The sequence below is a fragment of the Protopterus annectens genome, chromosome 4.part1 (genome assembly GCF_019279795.1).
Source record: "Protopterus annectens isolate FY-2018-M chromosome 4.part1, PAN1.0, whole genome shotgun sequence".
Taxonomy (NCBI): Eukaryota; Metazoa; Chordata; order Ceratodontiformes; family Protopteridae; genus Protopterus; species Protopterus annectens.
In genome coordinates, this window is record NC_056734.1 from 307,220,011 (window position 1) to 307,247,151 (window position 27,141).

Genomic DNA, 27,141 nt, shown 5'->3' on the forward strand with positions numbered 1-27,141 from the left:
ATTCTTGTTTCAGTAAAATCTTTGCCTTCATATATTCTGAACTTTTGAAGTTGATACTCATTTTCCAAATGTCTTCACCACTCAGTAAACGTTTGTAATGGCTGATTGTGATTCATGTTAGTCTTCATTTGTTTTTAATGTGGGACAGTATAACAGTAGTCTTCTATAATCACTGGAGTCGCAAGTGTGGGGCTACTGAGCGAAACCAGGGACTTCAGGGTATTGCAGCTCAGGTATGCTGCCACTCACCTCATGCTTAAACTAGAATTTGAGCTCATTACTCACCTTCCCTTCAAGTGAGGTAATTGCAGCAGCCTTGGTAAGGGAGAAGGATGGGCTGGGAAGCATTTAGATGTTGCACTAGTCAGTAGGTTATTTTAGGCTGAGGGAACAGTAGTGAGGATTTTAGGTTTAGGGAGCAGGATGGGGGTTTTACACTTAAGGAGGAAGAATAAAGTCTCTGGTTTAGGCAGTAGAAATGAGACTGTAGATTTAGGGAGCAGGAGGTAGGTTTCAGAGTTAGGCAGTGAGAAGTGAGTCTTAAGGCTAGAGAATGGGAATAAAATTTAAGGGTCAGGGAATGGAAAGGGAGTCTTAGGGTTAAGTAGCAGGAATGAACTTAAAGTTTAGAGAGAGAGGAAAGGGAGTTTCAGGTTATGGAGCTAATAGGGTGTTTTAGGGTTCCACTTAGGGTTCCAGTAAGGCCATGCAATTTTTTAGGACAGGGTTTATAAAGGGTAAGTAATTATAGGAGATCGAGTCCGTGGGAACTAGACTATTTCACTTTTCAAGTAAGTGGCAACGAGCAAGTATGTTGCGAGCAAATAGGACATGAGCACTTGTAACAAACATCAAGTAACAGATTATAATGACTAATTGTTGGTTGTGTCTGTTTATCTGATGTTTATTATGCTTTTGTTATATTTATTTTAATGTCGGACCATTTTTTTCTGTTTTAATTTATCCCTGAAAACTACAAATAATTACGGCTTGATATCATATATTTTGGGCAAGACTGCATTAACTAATGTTCTTTCCATTTACTTGTAGAATATTCTGAAACTGTTGTTATTGTTATGTGTTTTATTTCTAACTGATTTTAGATCACATTGAAGGACATTTAGAAGACAGTTTCCTGGAACAATCTAAACCATTATCAGGGATCTTTCTAACTAGGAAGAAGGAAGAACATATTCAATTTGCACTGCACAGATGCACAATGAGCCATATAACTGAAAATATCAACAATTCTTCCAGAAATGAGAACACTCTGTTGAGTCTTTTTTACACAGCACTTTATTGCTGTATCTTAACATTTATTTAAGTGTAGGTATCAGCACTTTTATTGCTGTATCTTAACATTTATTTAAGTGTAGGTATATGTTTCTGCAAAATTTACTTCAAGAAGTAGATTTTTTTCACTGTGACAAATATGTATATATAAAAAATTGCACTGTCAGAAATCAAGATGTATTATTTTCTATGGACTTAACTTATATCAGAAAATGTAAATATTTTGGTTTCACGAAAATGAAGATTATCAAAAAGTTTTGCATAATGCATAATGCATGAGATTTTCATTAATACGAATACAATTGTAAAATTGGCTGGCATTATAATTGAGCACTCTGCTTCTTCAATTAAAGCATTGAAAAGTATATATTATTTAATAATAAAGTGATAACCTGAACAGCATATTGAGGTGTTTTGTTTTTATTTCTGCTAATATAAATGTATCATAAATACCACAATATTTTCATTTATGCAGAATACATCAGTTTTAAAAATTACTAATTTGTACATTAACATACATGCTTGTAGACAGTATAAGAAATGGACTGCACTTTAGAAACAGAGGAGAGAAAACCTGCAGATGATAACATAAAATACAAATATTGAGTTCAAGTTTTTGTTCCTTTTTAAAAGTTACAAAAAACCACAAACTCACTCTTTGAGAAAAGATGAGTTGTAAGACTGAAGTAACACCTTCCTCAGAACATACATACACTTACTTTATTGCTGTATTTATACACCACTTGATTGAATAATAGATAATCATTTGAATTAATTAACCCATTAAACACAATCTGCAAAAGTGTTTTGTTTAAAAAGCATTTGTTAATATTGGATAGTTATAATATGAAATAAAACATTGTAGGAAGTAGTATGATTAATTAAAAATGTATAAAAATTTTTTTAAAATTGATATTGTATACTTTATATAACCCATTATTAGAATATATTTATTTATTTAATTTCTTTCTTCATCACCATCTGGTGGACATAGTGATATCATGTCGTTCAAACCAGGTTCCGGGCACTATTTCAATGACAAAAGGGAATGTCTATATAAATCATTTCATAATAGTGCTCATAAATTCTGGATTTCAATTTCCTTTCAGTTTTACCTACATAAAAGGAAGAACAGGAGTGGCATGTGGCAATATATGGATGTACTTTTAATTGTTTTATTTCTATCAGATACAAACAAATGTGAACTGGTCTGAATGTATTGACACTGGGAACATGATCCACATTTAAACTGTGTTTTCACTCTTTACCATCCTACGTTGTTTTGAGTTCCTTTTTAAAAGTTCATTCTTCTTGTAGAATATGACCATATACCTTGAATGTGAGTTGTGAGAGTTAATGGCATATACAACCTTGCAAGTTTTGTTATGGCAATCAACTAAAAACTTAAAAGCTTGAGATGACAGAAATGAGTTAACAATGTTAACTTGTACTGCGAGGTCATATATTTTATTAAGCTTAGCTACACGTCAATAATTATTCACTGGAAGATTTTTCAGGCCATTAATTTTTAACTCATTGTCTTGAATGTAAATCTTTAATTTTCAACTCATCAGTGTGAAATTCAGTGAATAGACTTTAATGTGATGTTATAGTGGTAATAGCATAGTGTGTGTGTGTGTGTGTGTGTGTGTGTGTGTGTGTGTGTGTGTGTGTGTGTGTGTGTGTGTGTGTGTGTGTGTGTCTCTCTGTGTGTGTGCTTTGACAGTGGTGCATTGATGAGTCAGTATATTTAACTAAGTGGATGTGGTTGACAAAGCCCAACAGAAAATGATGAATAGGAGGTCGACCCTAGCAAAGAGAAGCCTGAATTTACTTAATTGTGTGTATGTACGCTTGTTTATATTTCTTAGCTTGAGTTTCCAAACAGTTCAAATTTGGAAGCTGTAGCCTTGTTAAGTTAGTACTTGACAAAATGCAGAGGAACATGTTATTGTTTATATTGCACGCAGTAACTTTACATGCAGACTGGAGGACATGTTGTGATCTAAATAAATGATTTGACACACATATGTACTGAATTATTTTTACACAGAAAATAGTAAACCAAACTGCAGGTCTGGTATTGATATGTTTGATTTTGCACTCAGTAACAAAGAGAATTGAAAAGACACTAGACAAGGTCATATTGCATCTCCCTGGTATAATTATTTTCAGCTATGCAGGTTTATTCATTTCATGAATTTACTGAATTAACTACCTACTGCTTAATTAAATGATGCATAAAAACAGGCTAAACTAAGGCAGAATGAAGTATTTTAGCTTCTTGTGACTTAATTTCAGTCAATGACATGGGTTTGCATAATTATTTGAGGCCTTTCTGACAATACTAGTGAAATATTCTCTTTATTGTTCATCTATTTGTAGTCTTATATATATATATATATATATATATATATATATATATATATATATATATATATATATATATATATATATATATATATATGGATCTAGGACATTTGATCGAATGATCAAACGTCCAAATCCATAACCACTGAACACACTTTAACGAAAGCACTTTAACTGAAAAAGCGCTTTCGATAAGCGTGTCAATAAAAAAAAACTCTACATTTACATTTTTTCAGGGGGACTTCACCCCCCCTGCACTCCCCGCACTTTAATATTCTCCCTCCGAGACCACACTACAGTGTGGAAAAGGGAAGTTTCCTTTATCCGCACACTAGTACTGCCTCGGCAATAGGCATATGTACGGGAAAGTGCTTCTTCGGTGAAAAGCACTTTCGAATAAGTATGTTCGCGCTTAATGGATTCGGATGTTTGATCATTTAATCAAACGTCCTGGATTCATATATATATATATATATATATATATATATATATATATGGGACCCAGACATATGCTAGTCGAGCATATGTCCGAATAACAAAACATCGAAGACACATACACGAAAGCGCTTAACATCGACAAGCACTTCCGTGTATGTGTGCCTGTTTCCTAGATTTGACTACAGTGCGGGTAAGGGAAAATTCACTTTTCCCCACTGTAGTGCGATCTTGGAGTGAGAATAATAAAGTAGGGCGTTGTGGGGGTGCATAAACGTAGATTTTCTTTTCAACTATACATAAACAGAAGCGTTTTTCGATGTTAAGAGCTTTCGAGTATGTGTGTTCGATGTTTTGTGATTCTGTCCTAGACCCATATATATCCTAGTATGAAACCTCCATTTCACACATATTTCACACATATTTGAATGCACCTATATTTTGCAAGGTAAAAATCATAAAACCAATCTACAGCAGATACAAGGTAATTGCTTTAAGCATAACAAATGAAGAAACTATAATAAATATGATTAACTTACTCTTAAGCTTATTATTTATTTTAAAGGATTGAGTGGTACTAGTCATTGATTGTGTATGATGTCTGCATTGTGCAGTTGATGTGTGTAGGTGCATAATCTACAACTTAAACCTATACAACTTAAATATAACACATGTTATACTTCATCTTACTTCACCCCATAGAAATTCTAATGCCTATAAATTCCTTTAATCTTTCAATATATTATTGTTTATGGGGGTTGCCAAAATGCTTGTTGAAGATATAGAATCATGTGAGGCAATATGTTCCAGTGGAGAACTTGTATCCTTTGATTTAATGCAAGATTCCATGTTTTGTGCATAGCCAATCTCCCAAATAACAAAGTTTCTGGTGACTCTACAAATTAGTATAATAATTTACAAACTCCTGTCTTGGAAAATAATTCTTTCCAGCCTCTTTAGCTTTGTATATTGATTCTATATTCTGATATATCCTCACACTCTTGTATTATTTCAAATAACAAAGGCATAACTCTATGCAGATCAGCAAAAGTTAATAGTGTAACATCTGCAAAGCATGATATTTTAGACTAAATTCCCCTTCACTCATGCTCTTGAATACAAGCATTATTCAATGTAATGGTCATTGAATCAAGAATCAATGTGATGAGAAGAAGTGACAGGGGCAGTCATGCCTGATAAACTTTCACAACAGCTATTCATCAGACATATGGACCAATACCATAAGTTACAGCAGAAACCTAATGTGTCCCCAGTAGCATAGTTTCAAACTTGCATCAAAACCCACTAACCCTCATTATGATAAACAAGTAGTACTCCCAATCAATTATATCAAAAGCTGTTTTGGTATTTAATCAAACTATAGATATGGGGGTTCTATAGGTATCCATATATTGAACAATCATTAATGATCACAGGATACTATCAAATGTTTTCCTTCCACAAAATACCCACATGCTGACCTAAGTGCATTAATCCAGGTATTACCTTCACTACCTTAACTCACTCACTCCAGTGGAGCTGAAAAAGTTTTCACTGTAACTTCCAAGGGGCAGAGCCTAAGCTTTTGACAGAATTAAATGATGTCCTCACATTTCAAACTTGTGTTCATATCTCTGGAACCATAGGGGTTATGAAAGAAGTATAAATAGCAAACCCTTCAGCACAAACTATTTTTATAGTGGAAGTATTCTTTAGGTTCTAGGTCTTAAAGTGAATGTTATAAGTCACAGTAAACACAGTAAGTATTATGTTTGTAATATTTTGTAAACAACGTACACTATCTTAACAACACTCAAGTTACACACACACTATCATCAGCATTTTATTAATTTAGCTAAGAGCTTTCATATGAGGCTAAGGAGCACTGTCTGTGTTACTGGGCTGTTGAGATATTTAGAAAAATGTGAAAATTATATCTATATAAATTAATATCATAAAAACAACAAGTAATATCTCTTAACCTGCACTAGACAGTGGTCAAATATCAATGCAACTGAGTTTGCCATTGTGCAAGCTTTAAGATAAAATCATTTAAAACTGTGTACATAGCATGGTTTTGAAATTACTGATGCAAATATGAACAAGCAATATTTGATGCCTAGAAGTGTCAGCAGGTGTTAATTGCAGAGGTACCTAGAGACGTCACTCAGATGTAATGCATTAAGATAACTCTATTGTACAGACTTTATACTCATGGTTTTAAATTTAAGTAATCAACAGCAGGAAGGTTTAAGTGGATTCTTATCCTTACTTCAGAATAAATTCATTCACCACTTTTGTCTAAGAACTGGGAACTTCACCATTACCAAGAACCTAATTTATTAGTGGTAACCAAACTTTAACTATAGCCTCCCCCACATCTTTCAAGTCTCAGTAAGAATGTTAGCATTTCACTCATTTTCTCAGAGTCCTCTGCTCCTCTTGCATCTACCAGTTCATCCATGATTATTGTGCTCCCTGCTTAACTGTGGCAGTACTAAATCCAGCAAATACATTTTGATACATGCATGGTCATATTTTCTCCTTTTCATTCATCTGCTGCTCACAAATTCTGATAAAATATTTAAATACTTATTTTAGTGTCTCTTTTGTAATTTATTTATTTATTTATTTATTTATTTATTTATTTATTTATTTATTTATTTATTTTACATGTGTTGACCTGGATAGTCCGACTGGATACATGTCCATTTTCAGCAAAGTCCTGGGGAGAACAGCTCTAAGATTATAATTCACATTAAACATTTAGTAAATGCTAGTTTCTAGTTTCACCAGACTGCCATGTTATTAATTTGAATATACATCTTTTCATTTTCTGATGCCTCTGTCATACCACTAAAGATGTTCTTGCCTTTGGCATACTTCCAAAGTACATTTCCATTACTTCTATCTTCTGAAAGTTTAACTTTTTATCAGCATATTTCTAATCTTCTCATTTCAAATTTCCTAGCTTGTACTGCTAATCAAGAGACAGTTTAGCTAGCCTAGTTGCAGATAATTTATTCTGTTGTTCTGATATCTAAACTTTTTATGATCACCTCCTGACAATCCCTTTAAAACTTAGCTGTTTTCCTTTAGGATAATTTTACATTTATCTCAACATTCCACTGCAACATTAATTTGTTGAATACTATATTAACCAGAGTTTCCTTTATTCACTTACTAAAATGCACATTTCCCAACAAGTAAACTGCAAACTTCCAATGCTTTGCTGTAGTCTTTTAACGAATGACTTGCATCTTAATTTATACAGGCAGATGATCAGAAAACAAAATTATCCATCACAATCCATTGCATTCTGCATGTATTTTCAGGACACATAATTATCTTAACCTACCTTTATAAACTCTTATATCTTGAGAAAAAAGGAAAAAAGAGCCTACTCTCTTTTATCCTATAGCATTTCAAAAAATGTCCATATATCTACAAGAGTAAGATAATGCATATAAATTCCACAAAATTTCTCATTTCACTGCATAGTCTATCTAATAAAACCTCCACATACATCACTCTCTTTCAGAGTTAAATTTCAGTCCCCCATTAATATCAAGCTACCCCCCACAAAATAAATAAATAAACAACTCAAACAATAAGTAAATTGCTGAAGTATCCATCGCAACTGCATGATTTTTCAGTTGTGGTAGTAAATAAGTCACAACCACTGCAAGTTGAGTTCTCTGACAATTTCTTTTTAAACCTGCCTAACACTCAGTCAAGCCCACCTCCACTGATAGCCATTAACCTAAAAATGGCTGCCCCTCTTTTTCATATCCCCAGGAACTGGCACACATTCAAACAGATAACCTACTCCTCTTGTGTTTAACATTTTCAAATTCAATTAAGTGAATTTCTTGTAGTACTGTTATTCCACTTTTTGCATTTCCAATCACATTGCATAACCTCCCCCTTTTTATAAGATTTGTGAATGCATGCACATTTCAGTTTGTAATTTTAAATCTTGCACAACCCAAACCCATGCAGCAAAACTGCACTACACTTACAATGGCACTTTCACAGTATATCTGAAGATGCATGAGTTCCCTTCACTACTCCAGTGATGAGATAGGTTGAGTGATGACTTACACTGTATAAATTTGCAGGTTCGAGTCCTGGGCAGTGATACCATTTACATATAATGTTCACTTATAAATTAATTTATAGGTTCATAGGTTCATAGGTAGGTACTAGGCTATCGGCCCTGGGGCCTATACAAGCCCAGCCAAAAAGGTACCCTGGCTTTTGCCACCCAAGAAAATCATTTTCCTGTGCCACTGTTGAGCAGAGCCACAGAGGTGATCCCCGGGGTGAATTTCTTATTTCCCATCCAATCATCAAGATTTTTCTTGAAGAGCTTTGTTTGATATAGATAGGTAGTTTATTCCAGAATATGGGAAGTCTCTGGGATAGGAATCTATCCCTCCAGTATGTTCTGTTTATTGTGGTGACAAGGTTTAGGTCCCTAGAGCGTGTAGCTTGGAGGGATTGGGATTTCTTTAAGTGGAGCATGTCCAACAGCTCTGGATTTGACATAGCTTTGTATATTAGGCAGAGATCACCTCTGAGTAGGCGATATGCGACGGAGTAAAGCCGAAGTTTTTTGAGACAGTCTGGGTAGGGCATCTGTTTGAGGCCAGTAATTCTCATTGTGAGGTATTTCTGCGGCCTTTCCAGTTATTGTAGATGTCTTGTGAGGTACATACCAAAAGTGATGAGTAGAGGGGAACAATGACCTCTTTTTTTCTGGATGAGAAATCTTTTGTGATGAGGTGTGCCACACAGAAGGATTGCCTGACTACTGTGGCGATGTGATTATCAAAGGAGAGACTACTGTCCACCTGTGTCCCAAGGTCTCTTATCACACTTTCAGTGTGTTAAGTATACTACCGCCTATGTTGTAGTTCATGGGTACAGAGTTTTTACCAAAGGGGATGACAATGCACTTTTTGGCATTGAGCTTGAGGCCATGGCTTTGACACCAGGCATCTGTTTCAGTGAGGCCCTTTTGTAGGATATCCACATCATTAGGAGTTTAGATTATGGCTCCTAGTTTGCAGTCATCTATGAACTTCGTTAGCCAAAGGCCTTCTGTGTTAGCCTGTACTTCAAAGAAGTAGATACCAAACAGGAGAGGACCCAGGTCTGAACCCTGTGGTATTCCACTTGTCACTGGTCTGAAGTCATATTTGGAGTCTGCTGCTTTCACAGTGTGGGTTCTGTCAGTGAGCCAGTTGGCAACCCATCTTGTGACATAAGGATTTACACCTAGTTTAGTGAGTTTATCTATAATTCCAGAGTGGGAGATGGTGTTGAACGCCTTGGCAAGATCTAGATAGGCTGTGTGAACCATCTTACCCTTGTCTGCAGCTTTGGTGACTGCTTCAAAGAAGTCTATCAGGTTTAGGAGACGTGATCTGCCTTTTACAAATCCGAACTGGGTAGAGTCCAGAGTTTGTAGATTACCAATGTCTTTTTTTGTAAGTTCCATGATGATACATTCCATGGCCTTGCAGACCAGGCTCGTCAGGCTAATGGGGTGGTAGTTCCCAGGGTCCATGGTGGCTCCCCCATTGTGGAGTGGGATAACCATAACTGTGCGCCATTTATCAGGCAGAAAGCCTGAGGTGAGGCTATGACTGAGCATGGTACTTAAGTGGGGTGCCAGTTCATTCTATAGTTCATGTAGAACACAGCCTGAGATGTTGTCTGTTCCTATGGATGCTGTGTTCTTGGCTTTGGAGAGTGTGATTTTTACCTGGGCAGCCGTGATTACAGGAACTTTGCATTCTTCCAGTATAAAGATGGGCTCTTAAGGTTGTGAGAGGGGGGTAAAGTTAGCACTGAACCTATCTGACAGGATGTTAGCAATATCAATTGGGTCTGTATATTTAGTGCCATTGTGCTGTAACTCAGAGCAGATCTGAGTGTTGCCATTGAGATTCTTGACATAGCTATAGAATGCTTTGTGGTTGTCTTTTAGAATCAGTGGCGATTTTGTTTTCATAACTAGCTTTGGAGGATTTTGTCAGGGATCACATCTTCTTACTGAGGCTGACCAGGGAACTCCTCCACTCATGAGATTTTACTCTCTTTTGCAACAGTTTCTTTCTTCTGTTGTACAGTTTGTTTATGGCAGAGGACCACCAGATTGGCTTCCTTTTTTGGAGGATAGTCTTGGTTCTGTTTGGGATAGCAGGATCCATGCACTCATGTAAGTGCTTATAAAGTGCAATTGTGTAGGATTCAGTAGTCGTAACTGTATTGTCCATCTGCATGGGTGTCATGAAGTTCACCACTTCTGTCTGAAGAAGCATGAAGTTGGCTTTGGAGAAATTTTTTACTATGGTTTCCTTAATGGGGTTGGGGGCAGGATGTGGATATCTAGGGTAATTAGCTTATGGTCGGATCGGACCAATGAGGTGTAGACTTCAGGTGTGGAACACCGATCACTTATGTTGGTAATGACTAGATCTAGGATATTGTTGCCCCTGGTGGGGGTGTGGATAAGTTGATCCAGGGCATTGGAGTTTATGAATCCCAGAAACCATTGAGCAAAGGAGTTGGTGCATGAGTAGTTTTCACAGTTAATGGTGGGGTAGTTGAAATCGCCAATTATTAAGGGGTTTGATTGAACCCTAATATTTTCCAGTACATCAAGAAAAGAGGAGTGGTAATTCTGGGGCATGGTGGGTGATCTGTAGCAAGCTACAATTTAGATTGCAATTTTGCGCAGAGTTAGTTGCACTTGGATAACCTTTACTGCATTATGCTGAGCAACTAGCCTGAAGGTATGGATATCCTTAATGAATATGGACATACCTCCACCTTTGGTGTTCCGGTCCAGGTTACATGACCGAAAAGTGTGGTATGAGTTATAGCCTGGTAGTGCAGGAGTGCTCTCTGGAACCTTGAACCAAGTCTCAGTCACTGCACAGATATCGATGTTCTCCATTTTAAGGAGTGCCTTGAGTGAGTGCATTTTGAGATTTAGACTTCTAGCATTGAGTAGCATCACCCTCAGTTTTTGCTTGCCTGTTCCTGTTACGGTGGTGAATTTGTCAATTCAACCTTGCCTAAAAAGGCACTATAGGGGCGGCACGAACCTTAGCCAGTATCCGGAATCCCAGGCATGACAGCTGCAGGCCATCTCTGGCAAAGCATCGTGGTCTGTTGACCATGTCATCCCAGGCAGACAGATACTGGATCCCTTTAGAATGGCACCAGAAGCTTAGCCAATTGTTGAAGTCAATCATTTTGTCCTTGTACTGTGCCATCATTCTGGGTGATGGCAGAATGCTACTCAGGGCTAGGGTCATACCTGCTAGGGCTACAAGATCAGAGAGCTCTTCCATGTCTCTTTTCATGTAGTCCAGGGAAGTATGTCTCAGGATGTTCACACCAACATGGACAATGACAGAGTCATATTTGTACTTGTTGTGGAGTGACCTGAGTGCATGGGTTATGTGTCGGATCCTGGCACCCGACAGGCAGCTGACAGCAACCTTCTCCTTGTTTAGCCTGGTGAGTGGGACATCAGTGTGCCTGACTATAGAGTCACCTATGACTAGTGAGTTGGATACGTTGTTTTGCCTTATTGGCTGTGGTTGAGTGGCACACTGAGTCTGTGGGTTATGTGCCATTTGGGTTGTGTTAGGGAGAACAGGTTGCTTGCATTTCTGCTTTGGAGGTCTCTGTTGCTTGAGCAAATTATTATTGAGAGCCTCCACAAATGTTTTTGTGTTTCTACATGTGGATTTTGGTGGTGTCTATTTAGTGAGACTATGTGATGAGTGTGGTGTGGTGCAAGTGTTTACCTTCTCCTCTTGACTGTCAAGTTCAGTCTTGATTGGAGAGAGCTTTACCTCCAGTTTCGCTAGATAAGTGCATCTCTCACAGGTTGTAGTGTTGGGTGGTAGGAGGAGAGGGTTGTCTGTGTACATGAGGCAATTTCTACATTGCCCCAAGATGCCCAGATTCATCAGATAGACAGAAGAGAACACTGGGAGCTGACCCTTGGACATGCCTGAATAAAAAAACTATTTCCTCTAGATAAGTGAGGAAAGTGAGTACAAGAGCTGTTTTTCTCTAAGCAAGTGAGGAAAGTAAGTACCAAAACTGTTTTCCTCTAGGTAATGAGGAAGGTTGAGTGCTGTGGTAATTAGTAAGTTATTTAGTGCTTACAAGTTCTGAACAAGTGCTGATCACGAATAAGCAAATTCAAGTGCTAAAACTAAGAATCTGTATCTGGACTAAACTATTTACAGGAAAGGGGGGAAACCAGTGCAAATGCGGGCTTTTAAATCAGAAAGTTGAGAGAGATGGAAAAACTGCCTAAATGGCCAGTAACTACAGTTTCTGGGCCAGAACCACTCCTTATGTGGTAGATAGGTTACCTAGTGCTTACCACTGCCACTGATAAGCTAGGAGACTTTGCTCCAACACAGAAAGTTTGGGGGGCTCAGAAGCTTGCATACAGTCCTATTGTTTATTATTGTTCTATTTAGAAATGGTGTGAGATGCTAAGCATCTCTTGAACATATGTAATGGTCTTTTCATGTTTGAGTGTTGCTAAGCTTCACTTAAACATGCATTGTGTGAGTTTGTTCAAAGCTAAGCAATGCAGTGTGTTGTTGAAAGTTTAAGTATGATGTGCAATGGCAGGAATGCATCCTAATTAAAGGGCAATAGGTTGGAATTACACATTATTCCTTGGAGTTTGATCTTGAGTGTGGGCATGGCTGTTGTTTGGGAAGGAGTGCACTTTTGGGCACAATGTTGTGGTATTCAGGATTCTAGGATTTTTATTGTACTCCTGGTGCAGCACCATGGAACCCAGCTGCTGCCAGACAACTATCAGGGATCAGAATGCAAGTCCGAGGCCTGGGTAGTTTGGCCAGGGACCTGACCAGTGCAACTGGCATCACCTGTACTGGTGAGCAGTGTCGTCAACATTATGATGACTTCTATTGATGGAAGAAGGGTACTTTGGATCACTGGATCCAAAAAGAACAGGCGGGGAACAATCCACAGATATGCAAGTATGTTTTCTAGTAATTTATAAATGCACAAGCTGAATCTTTGCAAAACTGGTATGCAGACTGGTTTCCCTCTCTTAACACAGCTGCAGAAGAAAGGGTTTGCAATGTGAGGTCCCATGCAAGTCATTTGGCCAGGGTGAGGCAAGCTAGTGGTATGTAATAAAATCAATAAAGTAATAAATGAATGCATAACTTAATAATAAAATAAAATAAATGCAGGTATTGCAGTCTTAACAGTCATGCATGAAATACTTGGGACATCACAGGCTTTCATTAATGTGTCAGTGCATATCTGAACTGTTAAAGCAAGGTAAAGCAAGTAAGCATGCAGTACTGAGTAGCATAGCTTCCAACCATTAGTTAATGCTGTTGAATACCCAGATTAAGAGTCAATGTTGTGGTCTGCTCATTGTCAGAAATATGCTATAGATTGCAGTCAATAACTGAGTAGGGTAAACATGTAAGAAAACAGAAGTCCTAGACAGCTATCCATGTGTGTGAATGCAAGATTTGAAACAACATGAATCAGTAAAGTGTAAAAGGAGACAGCACTCTGATAATGTATTATTTCAAATAAAATGTTCAGTATTACTGTAGTCAGTGCTTGTGGGTTCTAATCCCACACCAGCTAACTGAGAAATTCTTCTGTTTTCAATAGTGTTTTAGCATTTCAACAATAAAACATAACCATGCTTGCATGGGAAGTGCACACCCATAGACCTATTCCATCACTGCCCAGCTGTCAATTGTAATCAGTGTACATAGACATACATGTCAACTGTCACAAATTTTGCAAAATGTACTGAATATTGCCCCATATGTCTGGTCTGTTTGGTATATGATCTTGTTTTACTGGCCAGTCTCTGCCACATTGGTGAGGATCAATGGTAAAAAGACATGTCAGTCCTCTGAACTGCAGATATTAGACTCCTCTCAAAATACATTTTAATGGCAAATCTGTTATCCGGTTGTGGCTTTGTATCAACATCATGTATGGCTTGGCAAATAATTCCCCATGCTAAGAGACTGAAAAGTACGTACATGGAACATCATATACCCAATATAAACAACATTGAATGATTGCTGGATGCAATATGATCTGAACTATAGTGTGTATGTAAGGAACAAGGTAGTATTCCAAATAATAAATGTCATAGCAGTCAGTGGTGTTACAAGTAAAATCTAACATATCTAAAATTACTTAGGTGTAGTATGTTAAGTTATAGTATCTTGGAAGTTACTAATGTTCTTTCTTCTGTCACCCCACCCCTTCTCTTCTTTTTATTTAATCAATATATTTACTATTATCATTTACTATTAGAATATTATTTGTTATTACCTCTTATGTTGTCCTTATGTATAATTTAATATTGCTTTGCTATTAAATAAACTTTCATTTACATTATTTATTGATGTGTTCCTCATTATATTATTTTTCAGTTTGTTTCCATTTCTCATTATTGTTTTCTTTTATGTTATTAATTACATTTGTCTTCTTTATGTTTATTTTTCCTTTATTTTATATTTTATTTACAATAGCATGACATGGTAGGGTGTGGTAAATAAAATATAAGCTGGCGATCCACCTAACTTGGCTGTCCTGGCTGAGGCATGGGGGCCCAGCACATCTGGGCCACAGCCTGTTGGCACTGCCCCTGCTTCTCCTGCACTACATGGTCCTTCAGTTAGATCTGCCCCACAGGCAAGGAGTGTGCCATCCTCTGGGAGTGGAGGCAGAGGAGGTGCCTATATAACCCGAGAATAAGTGCCGGGCATGGTGCATAGGCTTGTCCAGCAAACTGCCTACATCAGATAGAGAGCATGCTGTCCATCCTGGTGGAGCAGTCAGCCCCCAGGCAAGGATGTTGGCCACTGCCTTCACACGGGCAGTGAAGGTGCAGTGCTGACAGTCTGGTGGATGAGGACTTGAGTCACATTGTTACTGTGTCTGATTACCATGAGACCTGGATCCCCAACCCCCTCTCCAACCAAGGTGTTCACCCCTTTCTTGTGTCCCTCACCAACCCTGTATGCTGTCTTGTATGTCTTGTCTGTTTGCAAATGCTTCATCACCTTCCTAACTTCTCTTCCACATACATACCTATGACCCTTCACCAACATTCCACTCTCTCCTTAAAAAAAGGGAACCTGTCCCAAAAAATGTGTCCACCGCACTTATGTTGCTGTCACTCCTCTCTCTGGAAGTGACAGTCCAAATTCAGCTAAACACCTTTGCAAGGGCCCATTTGTTGCTGTGGAGGAAATAGATAGCTATGGTTCTTTCTTTCACCCTCCCTGCAAATTCCTACCTGCCTTTCACTATGCTTTCCCCTGCTTGTACCCCATTTCACAACTTTTCTATCTCCCCATTTTTTTTTTAAGAATCATTGTGCAATGCTGCATTATGTGCAGCATTGATCAGCTAAGCTAAATGGAGTTCTATTATTTAATGTGAAGGTATAATAATCACATTCAAAAAAATGACCTTAACCCATTTCAAATCCAGTATGATCTGACTTGAACAGTAGTGCATCAACCCCCCCAAGCCGCGCAGCCAGCTAATTGGCACAAGTGGTATACGTAAAACATAGTCATTTTCATTTTTTCGTCATTAAGTATGTTTACGGAATGCTGAGCATTGATCCCCATCATGCAGCTATTCTGCTAAAAGATTAATGGAAAAACAGGAATTTAACTGGGACTTGGGTAGAGCGATACATCACCATAAAGCCATACACATACTACTAGAGGTGAGGTATGTAACAGCAGTTAAGTGTGCAATTATATGTACAACATGTGAAAACACACCTGCTCTTTCACTGACTCTGTAGCTTGATCTTTTAAATGCTTTGAAAACGTTTAATTTTTGTTCACAAGGTCCTGGGTTCAAATACAGCTGTGTCTAGCATTTAAAATACATGTATGCATACATCACCATTATCAACTGTGATTTGTATGACTGTCTCATCACCTATTTATCCACCCGAAGCAGTACAGATGGAATGAATTCTTGTAAATAATAGAAATCAAAGGTCTACAGATAGGAACACATTTTAACATTGCTATTATAATGCTAGGAAGTGCATAGTATGTGAGGTTATGCATTAGCATGAATTCCCAGAGGAATGCGAAGTATGTAATTCAAATGTGGCCCAGTAATATCAGACTGCAGTCCACAATGATTTGCCAGTGATATTACAGACAAATACAGCTGTACAAGTAATATATATTTTTTATTTTATTTTACATTTGTTAACCGGGCTAGTCTACCCGGATATATTTCCATTTTCAGTATAGACCAGGGGAGAAAAGCTCCAAAAAGATAGAAAAATTAAAAATGTCGTTACATGGTAAATGAAAGGATTGATAAAAAGAAAAAAAAATACAACAAGTAATTATAACATACTAAAAGTATTTACACTTGAAAAACCAACAGTAAAAATATTTACAGTTGAAAAAGCAACAATAATAATGTATCACAGTAAGATTCATAAGGAATTTTTCACATCAAGTAGAAAGATTTCAGCAGTATGTTGATTAGAGTTTAAACAGTACCAACCTTGCTTACATGAATAAGCATTATAATGGTCATGCTAGAAGCAGGGGTTGTCAGCACACACATTACAGATGACTACCATGACATAACACATGACTTGGCAGTTGTGCAAGTGGATAACAAAATGGTTAATGTCCCCACTGCCTTGTTCTAGGGCACACCATGCATGTTGCCTTTTACTCTGTTAATGATACCGTTGGCTAACATACTTACCTGCAACACATACCTTAATTTCCAGGGGTATGAGTTTCCTCAATCTGTCTCTGGCTGTTTATCAAGGCTGCCACAGGTCCAACAGTTACTATTTTGTGTTGTCATCCTGCAAGGTCTTCAACCTCTTTCACTATGCCTGTTGCCAGAAGCATCAGCAGCAGCTTCAGCCTGTAGCACATACATCTGTATGTAAAAAGTAGCTGCTACAAACATTCTCTGTGTGTCATACCTCTCAACCTGGAAATATCAAAAGTCTGGGCAAGGCCCATGAAAAATAGGTGCAAATCTGTATGCTGATTAACATCAAATTTGCATACACAATTATGTAACCCCACCAACTCCGATGGAATTGTGGGATACCAACTTTCAAACGCAAACTGAAGAACAGACAACCAATGTCCCATTACCTGGCTATTTCACCCCATTTACCATAAACACTAATGTGTGCATACTGCTTTACTTCTACAATGATTATTTGGATTTTATTTTTACATTTTGCAGCACTAAACAGTACAAACACTAACAGACATCTGCTAAATAAAGGAATACTATCTCACAATGAAAATAGACTTGGCATTAAAACTTCCCTGCCCTTGAAACTCACATGCATTGAAACAGCATTGAAACCCACACCACATCCAAAGAGAATGCATCTGGCCAGTGGTGGATAAAGATTACCTTTGGGCTGTTTTCATATCATTGGCCCCTTGCACATAAAACAAGAAACATACATTTGTTCTTTTCTTTGATACACCTTCTTGACTTTATTAAGTTATATTCTTTGTATAATACAGCACACTTGTTAGACAGATCGCATTTTAAAATTATTGTTCAAACATTTTCCAGTAGGCTGTACTGTAGGCAATGAAACAAAATGCATGAACTAATAATGACAAAACTGCCCAATTCAGAACATTTCCATCATAAAAGTCTACTTCCACACCAACACTATAAATAGAATGAAAGTAGTGTAAGCCATAGGCATCTTGCACAGCTTCTCGCACTTATTTTCAATTTCAGTTTTTTTGGGGGGGGTCAAAAGGTCAAAAACCAGGGACACATTTTAAACATTGCTTGTATAATTTTGGAAAGTTGTCAAAAGATCAAAAACCAGGGACACATTTTAAACATTGCTTGTATAATTTTGGAAAGTTGCTAAAATAAGATGTTGTGTTACCACCATGCATTTCACTGGCAACAAGTTTTGAACCCAGGACCCTATGCATTACAGTCAGAGCAACATACCACTATGCCAAATCAGCAGGTTCCTGAAAAATAGGAAGACTGAAAATTAATGGCTGTCATTTAGTGAATTAAGTTCTCACTTCTCACCATAGCTCTCAGCTCTTAGCAGAAAAATACATATAATATACATATGTGGATTGCTTTTCTGCTAGCTTTATCAGACATTTTTGAGAAATTAAATAATCTGAGAGATATTTTCAGAGGAAACTCATTACTAAAAACAGCTCAACATGACTTGTAAAGACTATGCAATAATGAGATTGTGTTAACTATTTTAGCTGAATGAATGTACAAAGGCCTATGACCCATATGAAACTAGTACAGCTCTTGTTATACCAGTACTGATTTTTATAGATTTGAACAAAGCTTCAGGCACATTAAAGACATAATTATTCTAAACACTCTAAATGACTTGGGCGTGAGCCTAAATATCAGCTTCCTGTCTTACATCTAGGAAAATCTATTACTACGACAGAAAAAAATGCACTTGCCAGAAGTTTCTCAAACTTATGAAATGGCATATGCACGGATTACTTTATTTATATTTTTATTAGCTCAAACACTATTAAGGGAGAAAATTTGGGATCACATATTTATGAAATATATATATTCCTATATACACTCACATTTATATTATATGTTTTACACACACACACACACACACACACACACACACACACACACACACACACACACACACACACACACACACACACACACACACACACACACACACACACACACACACACACACACACACACACACACACACACACACACACACACACACACACACACGTTTCCTTACTTGCTGCTGAGTCTTCATTCTTTCTGGCCAGACCATCTGATTCCATCTTCCCCAACGAACATAAAATAACCCATTATGCTTCTGTTCCCTCTAGGGAATATAAAATAATCCATTAAGCTGCTATTCCCACTCGCATTTGACCAGCCAGAAATGTGTGCATGATGTGAGCTCCTGGAGCTCAAGTCCAACAGGCTGGTAGCCCTGACAGAGCTGACATAATCATGCACGTGATGACATCAGCACAGAGCTAAAATTTGAAAAATTAAAAAAAATAAATGAAAAAAAAAATCGGAAATGAAGGGGTGCCACTCGGGAATCATGGCACCCCTTTATTTAAACTCCAAAACTCTGTAAAAACAATTAATTTGGTATGGTATGCTGTGTGCTGATGTATTTTTTACCCCAGTGATTTTCACCTCAATATATGAGAAAGGGGATGGAATCAGCATTGATGCCTTACATCTTATTGAGTAGTGATGTGGGATTGGCTGATTATACTGTAAATAAACTGTGTAGGCTGCATTTAGCATTTCTAATCCACAGATTGGTTCAGATGCAATCAACTGCTAATGAGAACCATCAAAAAAAGGCAAACTTCTCACTAGGCTAACCAGTGCGTATAAGAGTTGCTTCTTATGTCTAACTCATTGACACATTACTTGTCCAGCAGTATCTTTCAACAGAGGAGTATTGCACTCCATCAGATATGTATCCATTTTGTTTCCAACATGATGAATATGTTTGAATGTACTTAGGTAGAATGGGGATTATATCAGTAAGCCTTTGTTAGAACTGTACTGATGATCTCCAGCCCTGTTACAAGTAATGAGGATGTAGAGTACACCAAGGGTATAATGCTGTGTGGTAACTATGTACACAGGTGTCCTGGCTGCTTCCTTTGATAGCAGTTGTAGTAGTGCACTGCTAGTTTTTTGGCACTATTGTTTATACATATTATTTGGGCTGGGGGATTTTTCCTGCTATGTGGCATACTACAATGGACTCTTGTGTTGGGTGTGTGATCATATGTGATTATCTGCACAAACAGAAATATGTCACTATTGCTACTATCCTAGTTGCGTCCACACCTTTTTTATGTTTGGCACACTGTTGAATATGAGATGTGTAATCAAGCGATGAATACTGCTAGCCTTCCTTTACTGTTGTATGTTTACATAGTTTACTCATACATATGTGATCCTTACATGTGTTCTCATTTCTTTGTATTTCCGGAAGCACTGTGCATGCATGTCACAGCAACCAATTTCTGAGGTGAAAACGAGCTCATCATTGAGGCTTTGTGACAAAATTACCAGGTCATGCTGTCCCGAAGAAGGGCAAATAGTTCAGAACTTGCATACCTGTGGGATGAACTGATGCATAACTTCAATGCTGTCGGTGACTAAAATCATACCTATGAGTAGGTGTGACACCGTTCCATGAATATGATATATTCAGCATGCAGACGTGCAGCCGACATGCCCAGGGATCATCAAGCCTCTGGTGGTGGGCCTGCAACATAACCTCCTCTCACAGCCACAGAAGAATTCTTGGCAAACCTTGCTACACAGGACAGCTCCCAGGCATCCATCAGCCAATATGTTGTGGATATAGGTTCCACATGGGTCCCTCTTAAAAGGAGCATCCAGGTATGCTTATTCAGATCAGCAGTAGAATACTTTTGCATGTATATAGTTTTAAATTGGTTTCATGTGTTTTTTTTTTTCTTGGGGGGGTAAGTTAGCTGCAGGTTTAAGCTCATGTAGAGATTGTCATCCACATATTGTTTAACATAGCAGCTGTTGTAAATGTGAGAAATTTGACCATATTACCCCTGTTGTACTGTAACATGTGGTGCTATTGCCATTATCTCTCTCAATATTTTTCAGGACCATCAGGAATTGGAAGAGGCCATGCTCCTGGTGCTGATAAGTACAAAACTGTTTTTGTCAGAGATGCAGATATATTTCAATGTATTCATTAAAATGTCTTCCCAGGCCTGCTGGCTGGATTGATGTACTGTCTGCATGATTGTCAACTGTACAGATATTTTCTGAATGTCCACAGTTTAGACTCATACTTTCTAGTAGTGCCTTGTAGGTATGACTATAGTGATTGACTTAAAAGCATTGTCAGGACATTACTAATTGCCATAACTGTCAACTGTGCTTATATTTGCAGAAGGTCCACAGTGTTCTTAATTTATTTTTTTGCTCATGAGATTGTTATTTACTAAATAATTATTTCCAAATAATTACAGATTGGGGTTAGAAAATAATGTCCACATGTCCTACTCTGTGAGGTTGGGAGGTATGCAAGCCTGTAATAGTGACAGCAGTGTATACAGCTTAACATATATTGAACCAGAGTACTGCAGAGCATAGTACTGCAGGTATTAATTTATTGGTTTTCCCTTTTTATCACAGGTGGCCATGGAGGTTGGTCATTATCCCCTACACCACCTGATGTAAGTATCTCTTCAGACTCTGCTAATGATTGTGACCAAATAGAGGCACAGCTCAGTTTGCAGAGGCGGAATCAAACACAGAGGTCGACATCACTTGTTCATCTTCATCTTCATTATCACCATACTCATCCAGTATGCCTACACATACACAGTCCCCTGAGACCACAGATATTGGACAGTCAATGGGTGGGGACATTGAACAGGGAAGTCTGGCTACTGTGACTTTAGTGACTGTTGACACTGGCCATAGCCAAACTGTTGTTGAGTTCCACACAGGCAGATTGATAGGGGTGCTCGTAGGAGGCCTGTTGTCCCTCTATCACCTCTTGCAGGTGTCTCATTATGTGTCATTTGTAGTATGTTTAGTGTTGTCATGGAGGCACAGGCATGTTTGGAAAGGAACTCCCAATGAATGCTCAGGGTTATGGATGCAGCACAGTCTGACATCCATGACTGCCTTCACCATGTTGCTGATACCCTGGATTGGTTGACTGACAAGGTGGAAAGAGGTAGGTTTCAGACAGATCGCACACTATCTGTCTTGGAACACACATTGTTTATGATGGAACGTCTGACTGGAGTTAGGGTCAGCCTTGTGACAATACATATTGATAAATCCGATCTTGTGAATAAGCAACCACTGTGTACATCAGACTTATATGCCATCCTAAGTCACAAAAATATGTGCAAACGGCGGGACACAGTCCTCGTCATTTGCACATGATGGGGGTGAGGAGAGCAAGGCTAACATCAAGGAAGTGAGTGTGTACAAGTAAGAAACACATGTATCTCTCAGAGGATACAGTGTTCAGTGCCAATAACAGCAGATGAATAGCACTCAACAGTACTGTTTAGTTTTGATGTGTGCAAGCAGTATGGGCAAGTGAATTACTTTTTCAGTGGGTGTGCATCTGAATGATCATAATCAAGCATTGTGCTAGCACTACATCCTGACATCTTGGACAGGTCTGAACCATGCATGGTAGACTACTCAGCTTAGCATAATTATGCATTACTATGAGAACTACCTCTACCATGAGTCGAACCGCCATGGCCCTGGCTAGAATTTGGGATGCTACGTGAACATGACAGATGTCTACTGGATGAGTTCTCATCAGGACTATATGTGGAACTAGGACCCCATGACCTACTATATATAGGTGTGGTCACTGCAATCACTGACAAAGCAGAGGATATAGTGTCACTACAGGAACAGGATTTTGCATGGCCATACCTGCTAAAACCAGATGATGTAGTGGCTCTCTGGCTATGTGAATGTCCACACTCCCCTAACAGATGTTTTATCACAGAAAATGGCAGACCCAGTGTGTCATTCATCCAGTCTAATGAGTTACCCACACCATTCAGGGAGTCACTCATGTCAGAATGCATGACATTTACTAGTCACACTACCTCTTCCAGGGCCTTGTCAGAATGGACCTGTGCTCCACTATGGCCCAACACATATGTCTGGCAGCACCTAATGACACATCAGCTTCAGGAGGAGATTGGACAGCAGGCCTCCTTCATGCATTACTCCCAGCCATCCCTAGTAGCACTAAACCCTCACAATGGCTACTAGGACAGGCAAGCAGCTGTACAACCGGAGGAATCTTACTAGCCTGATTAACTGTATCAACCTCGCCTTTCCTATATTTGAGGTCTCTGTGTCCTGGGTATGTGTAGGCATACTGGCTATATGGGTGGGGAATGTGGGAGTCACAACATCAGTGTCAGACTGACCCACTACATCACCAGACTGGGTCGCTTCATCACCAACATCATCATCAGAGACTAGTGATACTCCCAACATTGGGTGGTAGGAGTTCATCATTGTCACTCTCAGGATCACCTATAATTACAAGCAATCAACACAATAAACAGAAAAATGGAGAAATCAATTGATTGCATATTTTCCTAATAATAAAGGTGTGTTAAACTTCTTAACAGATGCTAAAACTACAAAAACTTCACTGTCATATAGACCTGGATATGTCTTATATGCAGTATTAGCAATAAACAAATGTGTGCTTATAATGTGCAGGTGGGCTTGCAACCAGCATTGCAGAAGTACCTGTATGTCAGGAATGGAATGTCTGCTATGTATCATAATGCAAATGAAACAAGAAAAAGCGAACAGTCCCCTCCACAAGTACAGATTAAAAAGGTTCTCATAAAACTATTTATGGAACAGTTGGATGTTCTCCCAAAGCCATAACAAACTTCACTATTGCTGTATGACTGTAGTCTGACCCACAGTTATTGCTGTCTCTCTCTCTCTCTGTCTAGCTATATCTATGTATATCTATATAGTAATATATGTGTCTATATTATATAGTCAAAGTTTCAAAACTTTGAATCTCACATGAGCGAACTCATATGATCGAAGTTCGAAACATTGACTATATAATAAAATTAAAAAAAAAAAACTTATCTTACCGCTCTTAGCAGGGGGCCAAGCCCCCTGCACTCCCACACCCTCCCTATTTAAATATGCAAACTCTGAGAAAGCACTTCAGTGCAGAAAGGTAAAATTTCCCATTCCGTGTGTGAAAAGCTGTTGACTTTCACCTTCGACCTTTCTGACGTTCGATCATATGATGTTGACCATCATATATATATATATATATATATATATATATATATATATATATATATATATATATTAGACATCTTTCAGATGTCAAGCTATCTGGATGTCTGACAGTGAACACAAACTCCTCAATTTCAGTTTGTGGTGGTTCTGTAGCAGGACCTTCCCCTCCCCATAGCTATCTTTTGCCAAACAATAACAGTGGTCTTGTGGTGAGCAGAGGTTTTCATGTCAGTTACCCATTGTCTTACCTTGGAGCAGGTTCATTGACTACCTGTTACCATATCATGTCTCTGTCATATTGGTCACCTGTACCTCTCCCTAAGAGAAAATGTCCATGCCAAAGTAAGACCTGGATAATGACCTCATTTTCTGCATCATCACTATATGGTGGCTTGTGGGGTACAGGTGCCTTCTTGGGAGCCACATCCTTGTTTGAGAAGAAACAGAAAACAGAGACAGGGAATTAAATCTGTTATAGACAGGACAGCTGTGAGCTCATTTCTATCTGACTGTTTGCATTCAACATGCACACAAACAATTTCTATGTATTAAGTGCTCACTATGACTGCACACAAGTAAGACCCTCAACCCCTCAACACAAAAGTAGTATATTTAAAACTCAATTATCAGCACAGATATTAAAATGGTTTTGTAATGGAGATAACACAGGTTTAACTTTGTAATACATTGTTGTATTAACAATAATGATCATAAATCTGCTAGACAGGGGTGCAGGGAAGTTAATAGTGTGGGAAGAAATAGCCAGGGAATTGTTATGGCTAGGCTTGTATAGGTCCTAGGGCTGATAGCCTAGTACCAACCTATTAACCTATGAACCTATTAATGCAGCATTAGAAAAGTAACACCAAAATGTTATAACTGCCATATCCTCTGCTGTGGAGTTCAGTCTGGTAGAAATACACGCACAGAGCAAATTTTTCTTCTCATGTTAACATTTTAGCACAGATAAAACTACCAAACTGTCTACATACTTAGAATACAGTCAAATGTAATGTGTGCAGACATGACATACAAAATAAAATAATTTGTCAAGTAACATTCAGTAGCATATTGTCACAGCAAACTACTACTTCAATTGTCCTCATTAGATCTCTCTCAATCCACCCTTCTGTCATTCAAAAGCTGACTGTCCAACAAGTATCAGACATTAAAATGGCAGCATGGTTATGGCAAAAGGAAGGGATAAAGTAAGCAAACTGAATACATTTTGGTGGTCACTGCACTCAACCTTTTAATGTTAAACTAAAATTATAAGTTAAGAAGTAGCAATGTACCTTGACAATACAGCACTGCAGCAAATAGGTAAATCTCACAAAGTCTTGTTTTACTAGCAGTATCAAGCTCTGAGTTTCAAAATATTCTCCCCAATATGATAGAAGGACATTTGCTACATAATTACCTTTGTATAGTGCAGATTCAGTCCTGTGAACACTGTGAGTATGGAAATGAGATGTTAAATCATTAGCATTCCTGACTACCAAAAGCTGCACTAAGTATATGGAATGTAAATATTGTGTAAAGAATTACACAATTACATGAACATGCCTAGCAGTGCAAGGATGAGCATTGGACAGTGAGCCCCGTTAATGGTTTACAGGTGTCTGTGATTACCCTGACTGGACAATCGGCCTTTACAGATATACACCTACTGATGATATGTCAGGAAAAAGACACTGCAGGTGCATTGAGTGATTTAAGAGTTTGAAAGTCTTAACATTCAAATGCTGGCTTTAATAACCACAGTTACTGGCTATTAGTAATAAATGTTGTTCATAATAAAGGCAAGCATTATTAAAGATAACATATGGCAATAAAACAGAGACAGAATTTCCTTTATGAAAGGATATTTAATGAAATGAGGCACCAGACAGAAAGAAAAGAATATGCCTGCAGCATTTACAGTCTTTAATATTGCGTGAGTATATGCCTATGCTGACTGTCTGCAATATCCCAGTCATCAAGACTTTCATTGTCAAATGTGAAAGGACAACTTTTTATAACTTGTTTCTGTTGCACTTTCAATGTGACTTGATACAATGTCACATCATCATTACATCTAAATTATTTATCACCTTGCTAATATATGTCTTTGTACATGGCAACTTTTTGAAATAGTATGACATGATTGCTTTTAATATTCTTGTCTAGGTGTTTAAATCCATACAAGTTCCCATTGCAATGTAACAAATTTGGTTAAACACATACTTGTAAAGTATTTGATCTACAATAATTTTATGTTATTTTTTTTTCTTGCCTCACTGGCACACCACTTGGCAGCCACTTTTACGGCTTAAACTAAAAAGAGAAACATTTTGTTTAAGCTACCATACATAATAAAACCAATCCTGGCAGCATTTCATAGCTGTCAGCACTCTGGATAGTTCTCAGGGAAGAAAATGCACCTGAGAGGTAACTTTTTCGGTGGCCAGTGGGGGGGGGGTGTAAGTACAGTGAGCTTATAGATAAAGGATATCTGATGCATAGTTTGTATCTACTTACATGATAGTTTTACAGATGGTTGTCTGAATAAATACTTAACCTTATTTTGTGATGCCATTGTGTGTTCTAAAATCACCTGTTGTCACTATTGCTAACAACACATGATCATTAGTCTGTCCACTTTCACATTATTTATCTTTAACTGCAAGTCTGATCATGTGTTGCACATAGTACACGTCTGATACTGTGAGGAGATGTAAGAAGGAAGAGTTGTTCACTTGAATGCACTGCCTACTCTGGCCATTGCTAGATATAACCATGCACTGCATTTCATTGACTTTATGTAGTTTTCTGTGTAATATATTAAGTCTTTTAATGTCCTTTCCATTTGCTGTCTGCTTGGCAGCATGCAAACTTGGTTTGCTACCTATGGAAAAAAGTGAAAAATGTAATTTAGGCTTCCTTGGGTAGATCAAAAACTTCAGGTGTTGTTGCACAGCTCTACTCCACAGAGAGAGTAGTTACTTCCGTAAATGCACTTGACCGATGTCAAATTCTGTGGTACAAGGTTTAACTGAGCTGAACTGAGTAAAATGAGGCACATGAAGCATTGTTCAAATCCTGTTTACAGAAGACTTTGCC

The 27,141-nt window shown here is 38.0% G+C and overlaps 1 protein-coding gene and 1 long non-coding RNA gene across 9 annotated transcripts in view; one reads left to right on the top strand and one right to left on the bottom strand.

The window, feature by feature from the left end:
• The window catches only part of LOC122800839 (uncharacterized threonine-rich GPI-anchored glycoprotein PJ4664.02-like), a 662,067-nt gene extending 660,372 nt beyond the window's left edge, over window positions 1-1,695 (top strand). For all 8 annotated transcript variants that reach the window (XM_044070146.1, XM_044070147.1, XM_044070150.1 and 5 more), the window contains one exon: window positions 1,104-1,695. The gene's annotated coding sequence lies outside the window, so the exon portion shown is untranslated. The remainder of the gene's footprint in view (window positions 1-1,103) is intronic.
• Window positions 1-27,141, bottom strand: part of LOC122800841 — a 199,779-nt gene that overhangs the window by 73,356 nt on the left and 99,282 nt on the right. The window lies entirely within an intron of this gene.